Below are 21,711 nucleotides of genomic sequence, written 5' to 3' on the forward strand. Positions count from 1 at the left end.
AAGGAACAAAATTTCTGATTCACATTCATTCAAATCAGCACTGATCATGACATTCTTACAGTGCCCACTGCCGTAACTTTTGTAACTTGGTGGGAAATTCTTCCTTACCACCAGTAATTTGATCTGTGGGTGCCCCCCCAAAAGAAGGATAACTCCAACAGGACACTCCTGCAACTGCACACTCAGCACCCCCCGTTAATTCCACTGAACCATTAATATGAAACATTAATATTCTGAAGAGTCTTTTGTGTAAATTACAAACAGATCAGCTGCAGGAAGGTAAAGGCCTCCACAGGAGCACAGAGGTTCATGTGAACCAACAGGAATTTACACTCTGAGAATATATAATAGCCTGTCTGTGCACCCAGAGAAATACTCAAGGTTTATGTGATGTAATTGTTTGTAACACGATCGGGACGTGATCCTGCAAACAATAAATGTGTGAAGAAAGCCCCTGTTCATATTTCATGCTGAGCATTTACCCAGGCACTGAGTTGTAACCATAAGCAGTCACAGCCATGCAGTTGTTTATGACCATAAAACACAGACTGCATTAATTTTACAAATCCTTCTGAAATGAGATTCCAGAAGTCTACAACAGAGAGCTCCCTTTAACTTGTCCTCCCAAGCCATCACTTCCACACCAAAAAGCTGCATATCTGTGTGCTGTGTGAAGTTTGAGTATCACCTTCCTAGACTGGTGCTTTTTTTTTTCCTTCACAGATGGAAGTTCACGTATTTGAGGTTACACCACCACGTAACCTTCCTCCCAGTGCATGAAAAAGTCTGCAGAGATCAGAAGCAGAACTGAAAAAGGAATAGATTGCTCTTCTGGCCCATAAATGCCATGATCATCATTTCATTGCCACTTCCTGTTAAAAATTAGCTCAGTGTCAATGGAGAAAACATGTCAGTCACTTCCAGACAGGCCAGAGCAGCCTTTGCATGATAACAGAGAGAAAAATCCACAAATGCTTCTGTTTCTTCTTATCATTAATCAGGGAAAAATACATTGCACAGCGTTCTCATTACCCTCCATCATCCTTGGCACAGATGAGCAGACCCTGGGCATCACTTCTTGCCATTACGTGGAGCTACAGAGAGTGTAATGAGAATTTTAATTTTCATACCAACTGCTGTTACAGAATTTCAAACTTTCCTGTTGAAAAAGTCATGTAATTGTTTAAATGAGAAGAGGTAGGAGTTTGCTTTTTCAGGTACTTATTAACACTCAAACTGGTTCAGGTCATTAAACTGTAATGATGACTAATTGAGTCCCTTTTGAATTTAAAATGATAATATTAGGGTTGGAAAATGAATTATTTTGTATATGTAGCATCTTCCTAAAACTAGACCGAATGAGCACTTGGAAAGGAGTAATGAAGAGCCAGGACTTTATTCTTGCCTTGGTGCTGCACCTCGTGGTGTGTCATAAACGAACCAGTGGTGAAATACCTCCAGAGAACCTGTGCAGTTACAGAAGAAAATAATCTCACTGTTTTAAAGACCTGTGAAGGTATTTCCTCAAAAGAGTATAAATACACAGGCAGTTCTTAAGGAGAGTAAAATCACGTGTGCACTTCTAACTGATACTTATCTACTTGTCTGTGTTGTCCAGTCACTGTAAAATCACTCTGCAGAGTATTAATTCCCATAATACCCTTGAGAAGGAAACTTTTACCTCTATTTAACAAAAAAGGGACTGAAACATGAAAAGACCAAGGCTAAGTGGGGGTTTAAGCTGTTAAATGTGCATTTCCTATGAAAAAAACAATTCAGAAAATTCTAGACAAAGGATTTTTGCGAAGATTAGAGTAGGAAAAATGCCTCACAATTTTGAATACTCAAATTCTCTAGTGAATGCAAATGCCCTGAAAACATTTTACAAAGACTGCTGCAGTCCTGTGGAACATACAAAGATTGCAGTTCCAACAGCCATCAAAGAACTCCAGGGAAGAATCAATCTGAATCGAATTCGCTGTAGACAAAGGGTGGGAACTAAAACACCTGCTAAGTGACAGAGCTGGTAGATTTTCAGGTGGAGAAGACATTCTTCAGAGAACAACTGATGCAATATTTATTCTGCCATAAAAGCTGTCATGTCAACAGGCTGTTACTGAAGCGCTGGCTTAGAGGACAATCCTCACGTAGAGATGCTCTGCACAGTTGCTGTCTGTTATCCCCATGGTTTCACCCAGCTAAAACTTGTAAATGCTGTTAAGTTTTTAGTCCTTCCTCTTCTAAATTCTGAGGTCAGAGAGAATTCCAGGAGCTCAACGGGCTAAATTCTTCTTTGTCAGGAATCTCGTCTCCTCACTGAAATCAGTGCAGAAGGAATTTGACTCAGCACTTTCTGAAAATACCACAGCTGAGTCCCAGCTCTCATGAACACATAAAGCTGCTGAAGGCTGGCAAAATCCATGTATTTATGTCATCAGAGAATATGGTGCTGGCAAGTGCAATGCCAACATTGTGGTCACTGGGACAAATTTCAGCTGTGAACAAAAACACGGGGTGTCTGTAGTCTTTTTTTTTTTTCCTCATGTTGTAGGGCAAACCCCACCTACCTGAGTCTTCCTTTTTTGTGTGAATACTTTTTAACATTAAAAATTGCATATAATTACATATGGGTAGCTTATGAACTAGCTAACACTGCTTGATTTGCTTACAGAACATTAATTGATAAACCATGTAAACCAAGATATACAGAATAATGTGCAGCCAGCTCAGATGTGTGCACAGCAGTGCTCAAGAAAAAGCACATCAGTAAGTTTAAATCCTTTCTAAAGTGGAAATTGTGGAAAAAGAAGTCTGTGGTCCCCTCAGTGCAGGCAGCCTTCTCTTTTCTAAGAGGTGAGAGTCTCCTATAAAACAGATGTGCTGACACAGAGCAGAGACAGAGCTGCTAAATTACTGCTTCACTAGTGGAGGAATTTTTTACAGAAGACTCAATAAAGTTGATGTTAGGCCTCATCAGTACCTTTTTTGGGCCACATCTACCTGCAGTTCTCAAGAATCAAAGTAAATAACTGTATAATAACTGTACAATAACTGTACAATAATTTAATAAGATCAGGGTTGGGGTTTTTTTCAATCTTTCTCTACTCTGCAAGCCTGGGACGTATCTGAGGCTTTGGTCTGAGATCCCACAGAGATTTCCTTCTGCCAGTGGAAATGCAGAAGACCAGGATCTCTCTGGAGTCCTTCGTTTTTTATGCTCACTAGAATTCCCAAGAAAATGATGAAACATCCCAGCCCTCAGTGGAAAATTGAGGATCCTCTGTGATGAAGTGGGATTGCTACAACTTTAAATCAATGGTGAGAAGCAACATTTTCTCCACTGCAGCTGGATGGGGAGCAGTGAAGCTCAGAGAAGGCAAGATAAGTCAGGAGACCATTTTTTTTCCAAAGGTATTTTGACACTGAAAAATGGAAAGACATTTTGCATAAAGAATAAAGCAATAGCCTGAGTCTCAGAGATTGCTCTTATCTGCTCTAAGACCCTGGGTTTATCTCTTTATGTGTCTCTGCTTTCACTTCCCCATCTGAAGTGTGATGATCATGTTGCCCACCTTTGTAAAGAACCACAGGACCTACTCTGTTATCAGCAGTGATTCTTTATTTTTTTTTTTCCCAAGGAGCAATTTTTCGACTGCTACCAATTTTAAATGAATGAGACCTGGGAGGCATCTGCCCTTGGAATTCTCACACAGCCCAGTGTAAATGAAACAGCCACCAAGCTGATGATGTGCTGTGGAAGAAAAGAGCAGAAAATGCTGCAATCAGTAGCAGCTACAGAGGAGAAGGGTAGAGCAGAGAGCAGAAAAAGCATCTCCCTTGTGCTCTGCTCTGAGCTCGGAGCCATCACAGGGGTTCTGCTCTTCAAAGGAAGATACACAAATCCACAGGAAAAAAACTCTCCCCAGTTGAACTTCCTGAAGGATAGCAAAAGGATTTGTGGACTGGGGTGGGCTGTTCTGTCCTGGGCTCATAGTCAGATGTTGAGCAGAGGTTTAGCTCTCTCAAATTTGGAGTCCCGAAAACAAGAGACCCAACGTGTACGTTTGGTAGCACGAAGAAACAGAACAGGAGTTTGGGGAGTTGGAATCACAGAGCCCAATAGTTTGGGTTGGAAGGGACCTTAAAGCCCATCCCACACCTTCCACTAGCCCAGGCTGGTCCCATGGACCAGGCTGGAGGATGGTGAGCTCTCCCTGCCATCAGATCCAACACACACGTGAGCTCCAGGGTCCAGCCTGTGCCACTGTGGGGTGGCACCTGGACACAAAAAGTATCTTTGTCACCAGGTGATTTTCAGCAAGGAGGATTGAATCACCTTGGTCTCTGTTACTCATTGTGAGCTACGATCCTCTGAAAAAAAAATTTGAAAGGAGAAAATAATTCTATGTCTAAAATCCTTAAGTGAGTTTCACATTCCAGGTTTAAAAATAAGCAAGGTCTTCACATCAGGTCCTGGTATCAGCTTTGACTACATGCACCCTAAATCAACATCTTTCCTTTGTTCAAACAGAGCTTCATCCACTGCCAGATTTGAGTTTTATTCTTCCCTCTCTAAGACAAGGACAAGACCCCTGTAACTACATCCTCAAAAGCTGAAACAGAACTAATGGGATGTCTGATTTTTAATATTTTTTAAAACAATCCTGCTATTTTTTCCTCATCCCAGCCTTCAGAGCAGAGGAGTAAAAATAAAATGCATGCACAGAAAGAGAGAGTATCTGTCAGCCTGACCTCTGCCACCATCTCCAGCTCTGTCTGGAACGTGAGAGCTGCTTGCTGAAGGTTCCAGCTCTTGCCCGTGGAGTGGGCCTGGGTGTTTGCTCTGTCCCTGAAGAATTCCACTCCTGCAAGTGCCTGTGAGGCTGGAATTGGACGGACCCATGTGCTTTCTGTTGCCTGCCAGCACAGCCAGTGCCATGTCCCTCACCTGTGCAGCCCGTGCTGCCTGGCAGGTGTGCCCAGGTAATTGTTTCAATGCCTGATATTTGTAAAAGACCTGATTTTTTTTCCTTTGCTGCCCAAATCATGATGTATAAATTCCCTGAGGCACTTTTTAAACGCCTTAATCTAAGTTCATCCTCCTGTGCAAACGGATCCTTATGTGTTTTAGCTGATGATGTAGAGCAGCATCCCCAAATTGCCATTACAGTCTTTCTGCCTTAACAAGTGAATCTGTTCCTGCAAGGAACCTACTGAAGTGAAGAAATTAGCTGTCAAGGCTCTGAGTGCACACACAGGCCTCAATAGATCTGACCAGCCTCATCTGGGTCCTCCCCCCACCTCTGGGGGCTGACCAGGGGCTTCAGGACCTCCAGTCCCAGCTGGTGTGGTGCTGGTGTGACTGTGTAGGTGAATAACTGAAAGGGAGAAATCACTGAATCAGGAACACTTTGGGTTGGAAGAGACCTTAAAGCCCATCCAGTGCCACCTCTGCCATGGGCAGGGACACCTTCCACCAGCCCAGGTGGCTCCAAGCCCCGTCCAACCTGGCCTTGGACACTTCCAGGGAGGGGGCAACCAGAGCTTCTCTGGGCAACCTGTGCCAGGGCCTCCCCACCCTCTCAGGGAACAATTTCTTTTCAATGTCCAATCTAAATCTTCTCTCAGTTTAAAGCCATTCCCCATTTTCCTATCACTACATGATCCTGTAAAATCCACCCAGTCTCTTTGAGTGCCTCAGTTCCTTGTCTTTAAATGGGTACTAGCACCTAAATTCTTGGTAGACAACATCTGCCAGTCACACAAGGAGCTAAAATGAAGTTCATTTCTGGAATTGGTGAGCAGCACCTTGACTGAGCTCTGGATTTCAACTGACCAACACCCAGGATGCCACAAAGCCACAGAAGAACCTGTTCCTTTGAGAGCCTGAAGTCTGCTCCAGGCTGGATGACTGCACATTCCAGATCATGAAAGTTCATAGGGGATGAAATCTCCATCTTTGCAAGTCCACAGGTGCACATGGACTGTCCCACCAGCAAAAACTCTTTGCTTGAAAACTGCACAACATTTCAGTCTTAAGTCACTCCTCCCTTGCACAAGTTATGCAGAACATCCTCCCAAACTGTCCACAAATTTTCAGCTAAAGCACCTGATGGTGTGAAAAATGTTAGAAGGGAAACACAAGTTGCCTTTGGGTAACTTTGGGAGCTGCACTATGGAAAAATCACAACGTAGGGAGAGGTTCTGGTCCAGCATTTCCTCAGGTACAAACCAACAAGTGTTGCTGTGACACACAATTTTGCATACTGGAGCACTGAAGTTAGCAGAAAATCACGAGGGGAGACAGATGTTTAGAAGCCTGAATTCCAGCTTACTGGAATTTTTTTTAAACTCAACTCTTAACTCGAAATCATTCAGCACTCTCTGCTATGATAATCTCACTGGGTGTGTTTTAATGGCAATTAAGTTTGGTCCTTAGGATTTTTGAGTACCACACCCCAAAATTAAATAATAACTGATCACTGAGAAGGCATGACACACCAGTTCTAGCAGTATGTCTCCTGTTCACCCACGACTTTTAGTCCCCAGACAGTTCCCTGACCCAATTCAGCAGCTAAGTATCAGTGGGCTATGAAGAGACCAAGACACATGTGAGTTGGTTGTATCCAGGAAAGCACAGCAGAGTAACAAACAGCCCTTTCCTCTTTAAATTCATCCTTATAAACTCTTTTTAACCCCAAGGCTGTTGCAGCTGTGGCCATCTAGAGTGGTAGGAAGCAGCTATTTACACGTTGTGCACTAAAACTTTGGTTCTAGAGCCTTTCCAGCCTGAGGACAAATCCAAACATAACTGATTAATGCAGAAGGGCTAAAATGGGATGGGGTGGGAGGAAACTTTGCTCACCAACAGATTGTTGAACTGAAGGTTCGGTTTACAGAGAGGAAGGAGAGTACTTGGAGCTGAGTTACCTTGGAGTACAGCTCTGATTCTACTGCATAACCCCTGATAAGTCCCTCAACCTTCTTGGATTACAGTTTCTGTCCCAAACATCAGGGGAAAAAAAGGTGTTGTGAAGCCTGAACAATCAATGCCTATAGAATACTTTCAATTTACTGGATGGTAAAACTGTTATAAAATAAAAGGAAGGTGTTCATTGCACTAACAGAGGGGCTGGCTATTTTTGTTGCTGCTTAAAGATTCTGTTTCTGGAGATTTTGCAACAAACGCTCAGAAAAGGATGGAGAGCAAAGGAATTGTCAGTCTCAGGCAAAAATAGAAGTTTCTTTGAAGCTGTTGGAGTGCTAATATTGTTTATCCAATAATGAGTGGTGTTTAGCTGTTCTCTGGATTTAATGAGAGGGGCAAAAAAGCAACGAACTATTTTGATTGCAGTGGGGACATTTACAAAATCCAGCCTAGTTTCATGTACTTCCATCCCCTCAGATATTACCTGAGCTAATCCAAAATCCTGCTCATATTTTGAAATAATGTGGTTGGTTTGGGTTTTTTATTTCTAAGAATGAATTTCTCTGTTTAGAGGTTCTGGCTCAGGCATGAGACAGAGCCCTGTAATTTTAGCTATCAAGGATTTACTCTCTTCTGGACTTTATTTTTCATGTGAAAATTAGTGGTTAGAGCTCAGATCAGGAGTTAGAAATAACATCCATAAAGGTCTAATGGCATGAATGCACCTTTCTGGATGCATTGTCAGAAGAATGGACTATTTTATATATTTTATTTCTTGACAAGGATATCTCATAGAATGGTAATGCTTTCATTTTGTCCTTCTATTGTGTCTTTCAGATAAAACTGCTCCTGAACTCACGGTATATTTTACAGCTGGTTTCACAGGTGGTGTAGATGGTTTTGAGTTGCTATAAATGGAATGGTTAAAACTCCTTTCAGGTTCCTCATCCTCAAACTATTTATGCCAGCAAAAATAAAAAAAAAAAACACAACAAACTCACATCCCCTGTTGTGCTAACTCCCTAGAACAGGACTCAGAGAAGCTTCAAGAGATGGTTTCACAGCTGCTCCTACTGAAAACTGTTGCATGATTTTTCCTAAGTCCCTTAGCACAGTGTTCTAAGCCTGTAGCTGGTACATGGGCAGTAGCCAGATCCTCTTAAATGTTCATGTTACACCTATTAATTTTTTATAGTGAGAGTAGGGACTTAATGGCTGACTGAGCAAAGATTCAAGCTGCAACAAGCCAGTCTGGGCCTAATTGCAGCTCAGGATGGATAAAGCTTGATTGTAACAAGTAATAATTATGTCCTGTGTACTGGGCAGCCCTCTGTCTCACATAAATCTACCACCAAAGCTGCCTTGTGAGGCTTGATTCTAGACAAGTTTACAAAAAATTAAGAAATTGCAGAGAAAAAAAAGGTCTGCTAGAAGATGTCTTTCTTGTGAACATCATGCTACAAGGAGAGAAAGTCTGGCCTTTAGAGTCTCACCAGGAACTGCAATCTCTCCACTGTTTTAATTCAGCTATGAGACACTCTAAAACCACATTAGTACCAAATTATCACTCTTTCTTGCCGTAGCTCATAGAACAACACATCCTTATTTAGTAAAAAGTTGCAAAGCTAATGCTGAAGAGCTTTAAACTCTCAGCCAGTATCTTTACAGTGCAGAATGAGAGACAGACAGTCTGGTTATCAGGAGTTACAGATCACTGCAGTCTCTCTAAGTATGAGGCTCATCACTTTTCTTTATAATAGCCTCTTTTTGTCTCTCCAGAAAGACAATGTTCTAGGGTTTGCCTGGCCAAGACAAACCAGCACAAAGAAATTAAGCTGGTTTATAAATGAGTGCCTTTCAAAAAAAGCCACTACCATCTCTTCAACTAAATGTGAATCAATCTAATAAACTTAAGCTAACAGAGAGTTTAAAGGGTACTTAGGTAGTTATGAAAGCTTTTACTTTTCAAGCCAATGAGTCAGAGTCACATCCCACAGGAGCAGTGACTTTAAAAAGAGAACATCACCAGCTAATGGCTCTGTGTGAAATAAATCCACAGTCTCCAGAGATTGGCAGCAGGACGAGTCTCCACCTGCATAAACACTGCTGTTTTACCTAAACAAGCATCTTCATTGGAAATGGTGGTACAGAATTAAGGAATAAGGGGATTCATCCAAGAAATGCTGACCATTCTGGAGAAAAAGAGGTTGGTATCAGCTGTGACCTAAAATACGGCGATTTTAACCTTTAGGGCAGCACATTAAGTATACAAACCAAATAGGATTGCTGAAGATAAAAACTGTAACATATATTTGTTCTCTGTGTCCACCAAATTGTTAATGAATAGGGATCAATAACGTTTTAGGTGAAAAATAGCTAATTAAGATATATGCTTGGGCTACCACCTCCCTCCACAGTACCATTTTTCAGTATGTGGCAGTATTTCTCATCTCCTTAGAAACAGAGATTTGAAATAGAGAAAGGGGGAAAATAATAATAATAATAAAATAAGTAGCAACATTTATAACAGATTTTAATATTCCCATCTGATTTCAGAGTGGTCACCCATGTTCAGTTAACCAGGTGGGGGTTTTTTTATTTCCAGAAGATTTATAAGTACTGAAAGAGCTAAATTAGCTCCACAGAACTCTCATAGTCATCATGAATAATATGGGATTAGAGGTACAGAGCAGTGTTCTGATTCCCCAGATTTAAGTTCTTTACTTGCCAAAGTGTAATAAATGCCTTACAAACCACTTTTCTCATTAATCAAGAGCTGGTAGATGTGGCAGTGAAGGTGTTACTGTGAATTAGCAGAATCTGCTAATCACCATTAATGTAACTGTTAGAGTAAAGGCATCTGATGGACGAGCCTTACAATCTCACCTCATTATAAGAGGAACCACTACAGTTTAATAGTCTCAATTTAGCTCACTGTATATAGTGCTTGGTCAATCTTCTTTTGAAGGTGGGACAGAATCTGTGGCCTTTGTGAGAGGCTCATCAGTCAAACACCAAAAGCCTTGGCGTGGCAGAGGGTCCTTCTCTCCCCCCATCAGGGCATTATTTTGGGGCACATACAGGAGGTGAAGCCTTTCCGTGGGAGCTGGGGAACAGCCTGGGCTAAATAATCCATGCCATGGTGCAAGGCAGGGCAAAAGAGTAACTCTACAGCCTCTGGGTGTGGAGCAATGTCATGCATATTTATATCTGCATGTGCTTGTGTATCTACAGACTGTATTTGTGTGTGCACACAAACTGGGGTGCATATGAAGGACTAACTTCAGAGCTACCAGACCAAATAATTCCAGTTTCCAGCAGGATGACCACCTGAGTTTCAAGGTGCTGCCTGCCTGCAGCTCATGGGGGGTCTCTGTTAAATTCCTCAACTTCAAACAAAAAATGTTATTTATCACTGGTGGTAAGAGTACTGAGGCCTCAACCAGTGTAAGATCAGGTTAAAAATCCTTCACTTCAGTAGTTTAATATTATTTGACTCAAGATATGCAAAGCCTCAGACTGCTCAGTATGCAGCATGTAACTTCATGATGCCCTCTTTTTTTTTTGTTTTTTCCTTCTAAATCTGAGGTTCGTCTTAGTTCCAAAATATTGTTTTGGAAATTGATCTTGCTTCCAAAGTTAATAGCAATGCTCTGGACTCCTTTACTTGTGCAAGATCAGGCCCTCCCTGAACATGCACATCTTGAACAAAGCTAGGAAGAGAACGTGGCTGAAAATTTGTTTTTAAAAAATGCTCTCTTATGGTGGTATAAGATGAGACCAAAAAGAACAGCAAGGCAACTTCTTCATGAAATGACTGTAAGGTGCTACCTGCAGCTCCAACAGGACAGTTTGCTTCAGTGCAACCTTTCTGAAGGAGCATTTGAGCTCTATTTGTCAAAATGTATTGCTGGTGATTTTTCTCCATATGAGATTTCCAGCGTTTCAGGAGAGAAAATAAAAAATAAAATCAGTGTCTTCTTTAGGTTTTGAGGGGAGACAGAGCTTTGGGATGATTAAGGGCTGCACTAGGCATAAATGGCAGCTAGAAAACTGTGTTTCTAGAAACTGTCATCTGATAATTCCCACTACTCTTTTTTTCTTCTAAGAAAAACTTAGGTGAGTTGTTTGATCTTCCAGTCTTTCCTTCAGATTTAAAAAAAAAACAAACCAAACTGCTGAGGAAGCAAGCTTGCTGATAAAAAGAGCTTCCTTTTGTTTTCAATAGGTGTTGCATCTCAAGTAAAGAACATCTTAGCCTGGTCACAGTCAGATATGATTACTCGATTTCAAAGTAATCCAAATGAAGTAAAAATATTTTAGTCCCCTAAATCATTGTCTGGCACTGAGAGGAATGAAAAGTCTATGTGACTAAAGAAATAACTTTTCAGACACACATTGGTGTAAACAGTGAGTAGACTCCTGTAATTAATTCTTCACAAAGGCATTCAGACAGCAGTGGAAAAAAAAAACGGGAAAGGATGAGACGGGATGATTACATCACTTGAAGATCCTCACGTTGGCTTGTTGGCTTGTTGTACAAATGCTGCCTTCTGCAGTGAGCTCTGTAAAAACATTCAGTTGCTTGTTTTCGTGTTTCCTAGTTAAGGTTTTCACTCGCAGGGTTTCAGCATTTCGTGAACAGTCGCCACAAACACACAGCTCCGCTGGACTCGGTGTCTGGTGGGGAGTTTGCTCTCACTGGAGGTGGATCAGCTTCCAGAAAATATCACAGATTGTTTTTTTATGCCTCTCCTGCTTAAATTATGTGCATGTCTTAGAGAGAAAAATGGTTGGAGGCAAGAATCTGTAGGTAGTTTCTTTACGGAACCCTGCTGATTAAACAGCACCGTGACAGCATCTGAGACCGAGGGTCTGTTGCTATGCTTGGATACAGAGAGGAAGACATCCAGTCAAATGTTTCTATTCCCAAAGCTGGTCTTATGGTAAAGCTGATAGAGCACCTGTTTAAAATGAGTAACTCCTCACAGGGATGGAGTCGAGCAATGACAGAAGCCTGTAAAGTCTGATATCTAAATGGATTGCTTCTCTGAAGTTTTTTCTTATGTCTTGTAAATGTAAGTAGGGCCCTTCCAGCTTTATCTCTGTACACTTAACGAGTCAGAGTCACTCATCTCTCAACATACAGATTCCGTAAGGTTTTGACTTCATTTCTTTTTATAGCATTCTTTTATGAGGCTGTATTTAAATAAAGTTAGACATGGGCTTTTCTAGGAAAGAAGTCATTTCTCTTTCTTCTGTCAGACTTGCTTGTCAGATGTGCCTCTGTATTTTTTCAGAATACTGTCTATCTCATATTAGCTTTCATTTGATATGGATCCATAACTGATTTTGGTGCTACAACAGAACATCTTTCTCTTACCTCCTACATCACATTCTTCTGCCAGTCATGAATTCCCTTTACTTCACATGCATACACTTGCTTAATCTCTACATGAAATCATCACAACTTGCAGCTGACGTACTCTTTCAGAACGATCCCCAAACAGTAAATCACGACACATTCCACGTTCTTCCCACTCTGCACTACAGAATTTAGCACTTAATGAAAGGCACGCGGAAAATGCACTTGAACTCGGCAGTGAATCACGAGACAGACAGCTGCTAACAAAGCCCTTACCTTTTTAAACGCATGATGGTCTTTTAAGTGGCACAGAAATCGTAGCTCGAAAAATGCAGGTCTCCTGCCTTCCGATGTACGGTGACAGTTTACACCCTATTTCCTTCCCCTCGCTCCTTCCACCACGCTACATATAGTTCATGGTGCTGTTGCCGGGATTGGCTGGTGCATCTCTGAGGCGCACACAGGACCGTGCCTGGAGCACCCGCAGCCTCGTTAACCCTTTGCGGGGAGGGCTCCCTTCCCTGCGGGAGCCCCGCCGAGCCCGCACCGACGGCCGGGCGCCGCTCCGGGGGTTGATTTCCCTTCCCTACAAAACGAGCTGCCCTGTCCTGCCGAGGATGGGGAGAGGATGGAGAGGGAGCGGCTGGCGGGGGGTCCCGCAACCGGGACCGGCTCTGTCGGTGCTCGCTCCGCCCGGACCCGGAGCCCCTCCTGCTGCTGCGGGCGACGGGTCCCCTCCAGCCCCCGCCTCTCCCCGTCCCCTCCCGCCCCTTTTTGGTACCTCGCCCCGGGGACACACAGCTCGGATGAGCGGCTGCCCAGGCAGGCTGGACGCTGACACGCATCCTTAAAGGTATTCCCTGTGCCAGAGCCACATCCCTGCGTGTCCGCCTGTCACTGCCAGTATTGGAAATTGGGAAATCACCTCCCGGCCAAATGGGACTCCCAAAGCCACACGGCTTCGGGAGAGATGGAGACAGCAGAGGAGGTGGAGGTAATCCTTGGCAGTGACAGACACAGGCAAGCAGGGAGCCTGGACACCTAAATACAGGGAAGAGGGCTGTTTGGGAGCATCCCCTGGGAATGGGCCATTGGGCTCGGGAGGTATTTACACGCCGTCAATCTATTGTACAAAAAGCAACAGAAACACTACAGCAAAGAAAAAACCGCCTGGCTGCTGCTCGGTATTTTTTTTTTTTCTGAGTCATCCAGCACGATAGGAGCAGAAGGTATCCCTGGGCTGGGAGTGCGGAATGCTGGAAATCAAGGGTAATGGGAATCTTCTCTATTAAGCATGCCTGACGCCCGCTTGTTGCAATCGCCCATTAAGCCCATATTAATTGCATTCATTTACTTGGTGGTGTAGGCAAAGGGTTTGGTGTCTGTCCCCTCGCCTTCTGCTGAGTATAGAAACGCCACCCGCTCCAACCTGTGTCACTCGCTGCCCAGACACAGTTTTACTGCCATCCGTCACAGTGCTGTGAGCTACGCAACTCCACTGCCCTCATCCTGTGTCCTACCGTCTCCCACCCCCCGTCGGCAGAGGGAATATCGAGTGCTCTCAAACCCGGGAAATATTCTGCTGATGGGCACATAAATCTCTCCTGCAGAGCGCTCGCATTTAAGCAGCACGGAGAGGAGATGCTCACCGGCTGAGCTATTCCCCATCGCAAGCTAAATCCCTCAGGACTTCCTGGTTTTTGGTTGTTGGGGGGGGGGGGTGTCCCTCAATGCTAAAGAAAAAAAAAAAAAGGATTAAAAATCAGGTAGAGGTTTTGAAACGCAGTGTAATCCTCTCTACCTAGGGAGAGAAGGGAGTATGACTGCACAGAAACTTTCCTGAGCAGACTGGTGCGGGAGGATCCCGGCAGCAGCAGCGCCAGAGGCGGGTAATTCAGGAGACGCGTCTGGGATTTGGTTAATCACCTCAGACTCGTGGAAAAGGCCGGGGCAGGAGGAGGTGGGGGCAGAGGGGCAGGTCGGCGGGAATGGGAAAACCGCCCGGAGGACAGTCCACGAGAGAAGCACACTCAGCTGGAAGGAGATGTGGGCATGGGGGCTTCGAGCTGGTGGGAGAAGAGAGGAGCTGCAGGAAGGGTGGATTTTGGATCCCACGCTTGAAAGGCTTTTTCGCTTCCCCTTTCCCGAAATCAGCCAGCAATTTGGAGGTCGGGAGGGGGGGGGGGGGGGGGATGGAAGGAAAAGCAGGGGGGTAGCACATTCGGGCACTGAAGGGGCCATTGGGCTTTCCCGTCTTCTGTTTTATTGCCGCCAAGCAATGAATTCGGATCCTGTGTATTTCTCCCTGGCATCTCCACCTGCTCGCAAACCTTCAGCAGCCTCCTTGTGATCTCTGCATGCGCTGCTTTGGAGACACGGCTGCGCACACACGGACACACACACACCTCCCCTGCACCCGAATGACAGCTACACGGAGCCAGTCAATACCTCCCAGCCAGAGGGAACGTTTCCTCCCTACCTTCTGCTATTGACCGTGGGTGGATCTCTGACGCTAATTAGAGACACAGAAATCCTCAAAGTATTAACCACAAATAGCACTCTTGAAGGCACTTGTCCTTTTTTTGACTTAGAGCGTTTATTTCCCTTGGTTCTTCTCTATTTTTCTTTCCGAGTAAAGAAGCCCCTACTTGATCCAAGAGACACTCCGTGCCCCAGGTAGATACACAGGGTGTACGTTTTGGGAAGATGACGCCTCTCTCCTACCCTGCACTCCTCAGGCCGGCCGAAAATACAGGCATTCCCCAAAACAGTAGTGAGTAAAATCAGGTGCGCTGGGACTGAGACACGCGGGAAGGGCTCGGAGCGAGCAGCGACAGCGGCAGGACAGAAGCCCCGCAGCAGCAGGGCAGGAGCCCCCACAGCCCCCGCTGCTCCCCCGCACGCCCGGCCGCCCTGGCTCGAGCCGCTGCCACCTCCCAGCACATTCCACGCCACTGGAAATCCTTTCCTATCCTTCTGGAGAATCCTTCCCCACCTCCAATCCAATCCGAGTTCTTCAGGGGATCGGGAAGAGCGATGAACTTTTCCACCTGATCTCCCCCCGCGGATTCCCAGACACTCCTCAGGCACGCTCACGGCTCCCTCAGCCACCGGCATTTCTGTCCTTTCCCCTACACGGGGGGGGGGGAAACCCTGAGCCCTTCCAGCATCCACGGCTTTGTCTGCAAGGGTTAAACCAGGGAATGGAGCAGGTGAGGCGCCCGATGGAAGCATGAATCGAATGTGGTGAGCAAGCGGTGAGATGGGGACGGCTCTGGGAGCGGTGCTGCGGTGCGCGCTGCCAACAGCGCCGGGCGCTGGCGATGGATGTGGGCACAGGACTGGTGCTTCCTAATTCCTTCGAGTTTAGAAAGTGGAGCCAGCTCGGTCAGGAGCAAGGCGAGGCAATGCTTTTTTTTTATCATTTTATTATTTTTTTATTATTATTTTTATTTCTCCCTGCCGTTAGCGTCCTTTCTGTCGGAGACACGCCACCTCAACGCGAAATCAAACCTACTCACCGGGTGAAATCGCAGGAGGCGAAGCGGCTGCGAGCAAAACGCGTCCCGGCTCCGAGCACATAGTCCATGTTCTGCGGCTTCAGGCTAGAGCAGGGCTGAGCAGGGCGGGGGGACTTGGGGAACCGGCAGCAGTTCTGTGTGCGAAACAACCCATTTACACCGTGCGTGCCTGTCTGTGTGTGTGTGTAGGGCAGAGAGAGGCTCCAGACCCAAAACGGGGAAAGGAGGGGAGGAGGGAGGGAGGAGAGAGAAGGAGGAGGAGAGAGGGAAGCAAACCCGAATAGCGAGAGGAGTTGCGGGGAGGAATGGGATTTGCTGGGGTTGAGGTGGGGTTTTTTTGGTGGTGATGGAAGCGATTCTCGAGGAAAGAATAATAAACTGCGGGATCTCAGCAGCAGGCAGGATGGAGAGGGGCTTTGCCCAGGCAGGTGGAGCACCGAGCAGCGGGAGGCTGGAGCGAGCCGGGCGGGCCACAGAGGGCCGGGGGGCGGCTCAGCCACCGGCCGGGGCGCTGGGGACGCCGCTGGTCGGGCTCGGGGTCCGCGGGGCTCGGGGGTTCGGGGGGCTCAGGGGTTCGGGGGGCTCAGAGTCCACGGGGCTCGGGGGTACGGGGGGCTCGGAGTCCGCGGGCCTGCGGGTCGGCGGGGCTCCACCACCTGCCTGGGGGCGGGGGGAGCGGCACAGGGGGCGCGGGAGCCGCGGAGCGGGGCCAGCGACACAGCCGGGTAGGGCTCCAGCGAGCCGCAGCGGCGACATCGACCGGGTAAGAGCATCCCAGCTTCCTGCTCGGCCCCCACCCTCGGCCAACCCTTTGTTTCACAGCCTTTTATTTTATTTATTCCGCAGCCCGGCTGTCGGAGGGGCTCTCCCCGCATCCCCTCCCCGCCGGGGCCGCTGCCCGTTCGTGCCCAGCAGGGAAGGGCTGCGGGTCCTGGAGCGGGGAACAGGCGGTGGGAGCGGCGCGGGGAGGCGACACCGCGGCGAGGAACCTCTGCGGAGGAGGGAGGGTGGGCGGAAATGCCGCTGCTCATCACCCGTGCCCCTCTCCTGCCCGGGGTAAGAGGAGCATCTCCCCTTCATCCCCCTCTTCATCCTCCCCCCCTTCCTTCTCGGCGCTTCCAGGCTCTCTGTATGGAAATCACGAGCTGGCTCGGTGGAAAAAAACTCCCTTTTCTTCGCATAGTGCCTCTGGAATGTGTGTGGAATCTCAAGGTGTGTGGGGGAGAGGGAGGCAGTGCCAGCATTTATGGAGCTTGTTGTGTGTCCCCCCCTACCCCTAGTCCCTCTCCTCCCTCCGTGCTGTGAGCAGACACGCGTTCATGGCTAATAAAAACGCTTTTCCCTGTGTATTATTGGGCTGAGAGCTAAACCGAAAGCCAGTCCGTGTCCTGGAACAGCCTGCAGATCCGCCAGGAGCTTTGGCATCCCTGCGGTGTAGCCTGGCTGTGTTCACCTCATGCTTCCCGGGATCAATAAGCACACTAACCATACCGATTGTGTGATGTATACGTTGGGCAGTACGGAGCGACCGCAGCATTACACCAGCACCTGTCTGCTGTGCTACATGCGGTCTATCAAAAAGAGATGGTAATTTCTGTGGCGCTTTTTGATCAAGAAAGTTTTTGTCTTCTCTCCATTACCTCTGTAAGCACCAGTTCACGGCCGTTTGCCAGTCTGGCAGTTTTATGTTTCCAGAATCTGTCGTGAAATATTGGGAAACCACAGAAACCCAAGATTCCTCTGGCATCACGTCGGTTTGTTCCTGTCAGCATGTTTAATCATTTTTATGCTAAATGAGCTGATCTTAGTAATGATTTGCCCTGCTTGGGGTTTTATTGACTTTTTCATTAGCAAGGAGGTAAGAAAAGGATTGAAGGAAGGATGTTACAGTTATTGAAAAAAATGCAGTGTCCATTTCAATTGTAGTAGCTGTTAAATATGTAGGCACATGTATGCTGCCTTATGCAGTTATAAAAATGAAAGACATGCCACCTTACCTCCTTGCCTCAGAATATGATTTCTCTCACAGCAACAAGTAGCACAGGCTCTTCTCTCCCCTTTTCTCCTCCCCTTCAGCCCCTTCTGACAAAATGCCAGTTATAAAGGTCAGCCTGTTTATGTAAAGACTGTGTGTTTCTTAACAAAGACCGCTGCACGTCAAGCCTGCAACGACTATCAAATAGACTTGGGATTCAAGACACTCAACAAGAGCACTGTCCATTTTCTAGGACTGATAAAATCCCAGGCAAAACAGAAGACAAAGAGCCGTAGCGTGTGACTGGGATAGGTCACCAGCACCAGGGTGCACACGGGGAGAAGTGTCTTCAAAGCAGCGTTTGGTGCTGCAAATGTTGGCAAGATCCACTGGAGCTGTGTATGTACCTATATGTGTGTGGGTGTGAGAGAGAGAAGGTGTGAAAAGAGATTTGCTGATATGCTAATGCTCTTCTGCTCTTCTCTTTAGGTTTGGTCCTCTCTCTAACGATGTCCTTAGGCTGAACTTGCTTTGCAGTTCCTTCACACCGAAGGCAGCTTAAATCAGCCAAGGAGAATTTTGAGTCTGACCAACCCCACCCTCCCAATAGAAGAGAAGAGACCGACTTCATTAGTCTTTGGCTTCACAATGAGGCGTTTTCATTTCATCCAGAGGTGCAGTGCACATGGTCTGATCTTTATTTCACTGTGCTCACTTTCCCTCCCTGCCACGTTCTTTCACCTGAAGAGCAGTACAACTTGGTTTCCTCAACTAGTATAACCTCTGCTGGCCCTTTTCCACTTTAATAAGAACATTCTGATATTATTCACTTCCTAGAATTATAGAATCACAGAATGGTTTGGTTAGAAGGGGCATTAAAGATCATCTTGTTACAACCCCCTAACACAAGCAGGGACACCTTCCACTAGACCAGGCTGTTGGTTTTTAACCTAAAGGTTAAAAAAAGTTACTTTATAATTACAACACAGATCTGCAACAGTGGTCAACTCCAAGACCTAATTGTGGCCACAGTTCACTTTTGGCTCTTAAAAATCACCCTGAAGCAGAGTTATAGGGTTGTAGAGGACTATGATGCTTTTTGTTCAATGATGTTAATCATCTGTGGCCTTAGAATATGATATCACAAAGTCTCATCCTGGGGCAGAATAATGAAATCACAAGCAATGGAACGGGGCAGAAACTTATATCACTCCCCAAAATGCTAAATGCAAACTGGGACCCAATCTGAACTGAGGAGCTGCACATCTGATGCGAGAGGGGAGGGGCACTTCAAGTCCTCCCATCCTAAAAGCCTCCTGGCCCTGAATTACAGGCCATTAGATTCCTTTGTCCTGTAAATCTGCGTTCAATAGCAGCGTGATTCTGTGTCGGTAAACACAGGTTTTAACAGCTTATCCCATAATATTTTAATTTTTCTTCATCTCTTCAAACCTTTTCTCCCTTTTTCTCCCAGGACCTGCTTATGCTTCCCTTTAGCTACCGAAAAATGTATGTAATTTATTAAGCCAGTTCAGCAGTTCTCTTAGTTTCCAACAGACAGACCTATTATGCAAACAATCCTGTCACCTTCTTGCAGTGCCTTCTCCCGGCTGTAATGAATTCTCTGCATGCTACTCTGCTGTAAATTCTCCATCTAAAAATTCCACGCACTACGTGTTTTGTCAGGGGAAACTGTACTTGACTTTTGAAACAGTTGGGAGGAACAAAATGATAACCTACTAAAGTGCCTTGCCCTTAACTTGAAATTATGGCAAGTAATTAAAGTTAGAGCAGAAGGACTTAAACTTTGGACTGCTTATGTTCTTAGAGTTTTTGCTTGGATGAGGGTTGTTTTTTTTTTTTTAGATGTCTGATTTGAATGTCAAATTTGCATATTCATCTAGAAAACATAGGGAATACTTAATTGCCTGTGTCCAGTGTTCATATTTTTCTTGGGAAACAATGTTTCATATACTCGTGGGTTTCATTTCTAGTTACTGTTTGCATCCATAAATTGAACTGGGTGTCTAAACAAGTCCTGTATTTGCTGATTACACAAACAAATATGCCATATTTAGAATTTTGCTTTATAATCATATCCGAGATACCTGGAATTGCAGAACAGCCCGGGTTGGGAGGAAAAGGGAACCTAGATGAGATTATCTAATGCCCTGTTCACTCACATATTGAAACCCTCCAGCGATGGGGCACTGCCAGGGAGGCAGCAGACTCTCCCAAGAAGTGTCAGCTCAGCAAACTGGCCCTTCTGTTCCCCACAGAAGGAATTCTCCTGCGACAATAATCCAGCCTCTTCTCTGCATGGAAACTGTTTTGACTCAGGGCACAGACCACTAACCTTGGTGACACCTCCAACCTTTATGAACCATTGTCCTCATCTGGTTCCCACACTCTTGCAGAGCCTTGTACCTGTTATCCATGGGCACCTGGGAATGTGGAGCAGTCCCAGAGGAGACACTGCCACTGCAGTGCTGTGGTGGGTCTGGCTGAGCTGGACTTGGTTTCCCATCCATCCCTCCCAGGGCTGTGCTTTGCAGTGGGAGCTGGAAAAGTGTTGATAACACACCAGGGGATGAGCAAGGTCCTGGGAGGGGACACAGCTGGGCCACCTATCCCCAGAGTGACCAGAGGGATATTCCAGACCATGTGACATCAGCTCAGAGATAAAAGCCAAGGGAAGCAGGAAGAAGGGGGGCATTTGTTATTTACAACATTTACCTTCCAGAGCAGCCACTCCATGTGCTGAAGCCCTTCCTGGGAAGTGGCCGGACATTTCTTGCTGATGGTAAGTAGAGAACAAAATGTTTGGGTTTTTTCTTTGCTTGTGTGCACACAAACTTTTGCTTCAGTAAACTGCCCCATCTCAACCTGGGAGTTATTCTCTCTCCCCCACCTGGCTGAGAAGGGGACAGGAGCTGAGAAGGGGGACTGACAGAGTGGCTTAGTGAGCACCTGGTGTCCAGCCAAGGTCAAACCACCCCAGCTGGGCAGGAACTGTCACTATTGCCCCCAATCCCTTCAGTCACTGTATTCAGCCAGGGAGAGAGAGAGAGGATGGGGAATCCTGCAAACCATGTGTCCCATCTGCATGGTGGGCCTGTCCTAGAGAAAGGCAGGCTGTGACTCCAGTAGCTGCTCTCTCTCTCATACTACCTGATACTCCTCAGCCTGCTCCCCTCTTCCCAGAGCTCCCAGGTTCCCCCACACCAGGACACTCTCCCCATGCCTTGTACTGCACTAGAGCACTTGGCTGTGGACCTGGTGGCCCTGGATCTGCTCACTTCAGTGACCATGATGAATTCCCCCCCAGCCTTCTCTTCTCCAAGGAGAGAAAACCTAATTCCTTCAGTGCTTCCTCACAGGGCAGGTTCTCCAGCCCTCTGATCATCTTCCTGGCCTTCCTTTGGCCCCTCTCTTGCCTTTCTGCTTCTTTCTTGAGCTGTGGGGACACGAACTGGACACGGTGGCCCAGGTTCCTTCCACAGGCTCTAGTGGAAGGTGTCCCTGCCCATGGCAAGAGTTTGGAACCAGATGGTCTTTAAGGTCCCTTCCAACCCAAACCATCCTGTGACTGGAGGTGCAGCATGACAGGTGATGAGTAGGATGGGAAGATCCCACTCTGTCCCCACAGATGCAGCCCAGGACCCCATCTGCCTTTTAGCCACAGCAGGCACTGCTGACTCATGATCACTCCTTGTCCACCAACATATTTTGACCTATACATTTCTGCTTTAGCAGAGATATGATTCACTGGAATAAAATTATATCCACTGAGTTTTTCCTCACTTGCAGAGGAGATTATTTTTAGGAACTCCCAGCATTTCGCTTACAGAGAAGGAACTAGTAGTGTAGAATTTCTTTAATTTCTCCCCAAAAGTCAAAGAAATACAGCATGTTTGCCTGT

At 46.2% G+C, this 21,711-nt stretch overlaps 1 protein-coding gene and 1 long non-coding RNA gene across 3 annotated transcripts in view; one reads left to right on the forward strand and one right to left on the reverse strand.

Annotated features, from left to right (window-relative positions):
• BRINP3 (BMP/retinoic acid inducible neural specific 3) overlaps positions 1-16,365 on the reverse strand; it is a 153,797-nt gene extending 137,432 nt beyond the window's left edge. Inside the window, exon 1 of one of the 2 annotated variants that reach the window (XM_051794087.1) lies at positions 15,815-16,365. The gene's annotated coding sequence lies outside the window, so the exon portion shown is untranslated. Of the gene's footprint in view, positions 1-12,569; positions 13,050-15,814 lie in introns of those variants that run through there. The other variant, XM_051794096.1, reaches the window with a different exon arrangement.
• A 157-nt stretch (positions 16,366-16,522) lies between these two features.
• LOC127474289 (uncharacterized) lies at positions 16,523-18,423 on the forward strand. Its single transcript, XR_007905792.1, has 3 exons — positions 16,523-16,577; positions 16,661-18,188; positions 18,279-18,423. It is a non-coding gene; the product is annotated as an uncharacterized LOC127474289 (long non-coding RNA).
• Positions 18,424-21,711: the final 3,288 nt, after the last annotated feature.

Source organism: Manacus candei, unplaced genomic scaffold (genome assembly GCF_025592945.1).
Source record: "Manacus candei isolate 608988 ecotype Guabito, Panama unplaced genomic scaffold, ASM2559294v1 h1tg000005l, whole genome shotgun sequence".
Lineage (NCBI taxonomy): Eukaryota > Metazoa > Chordata > Aves > Passeriformes > Pipridae > Manacus > Manacus candei.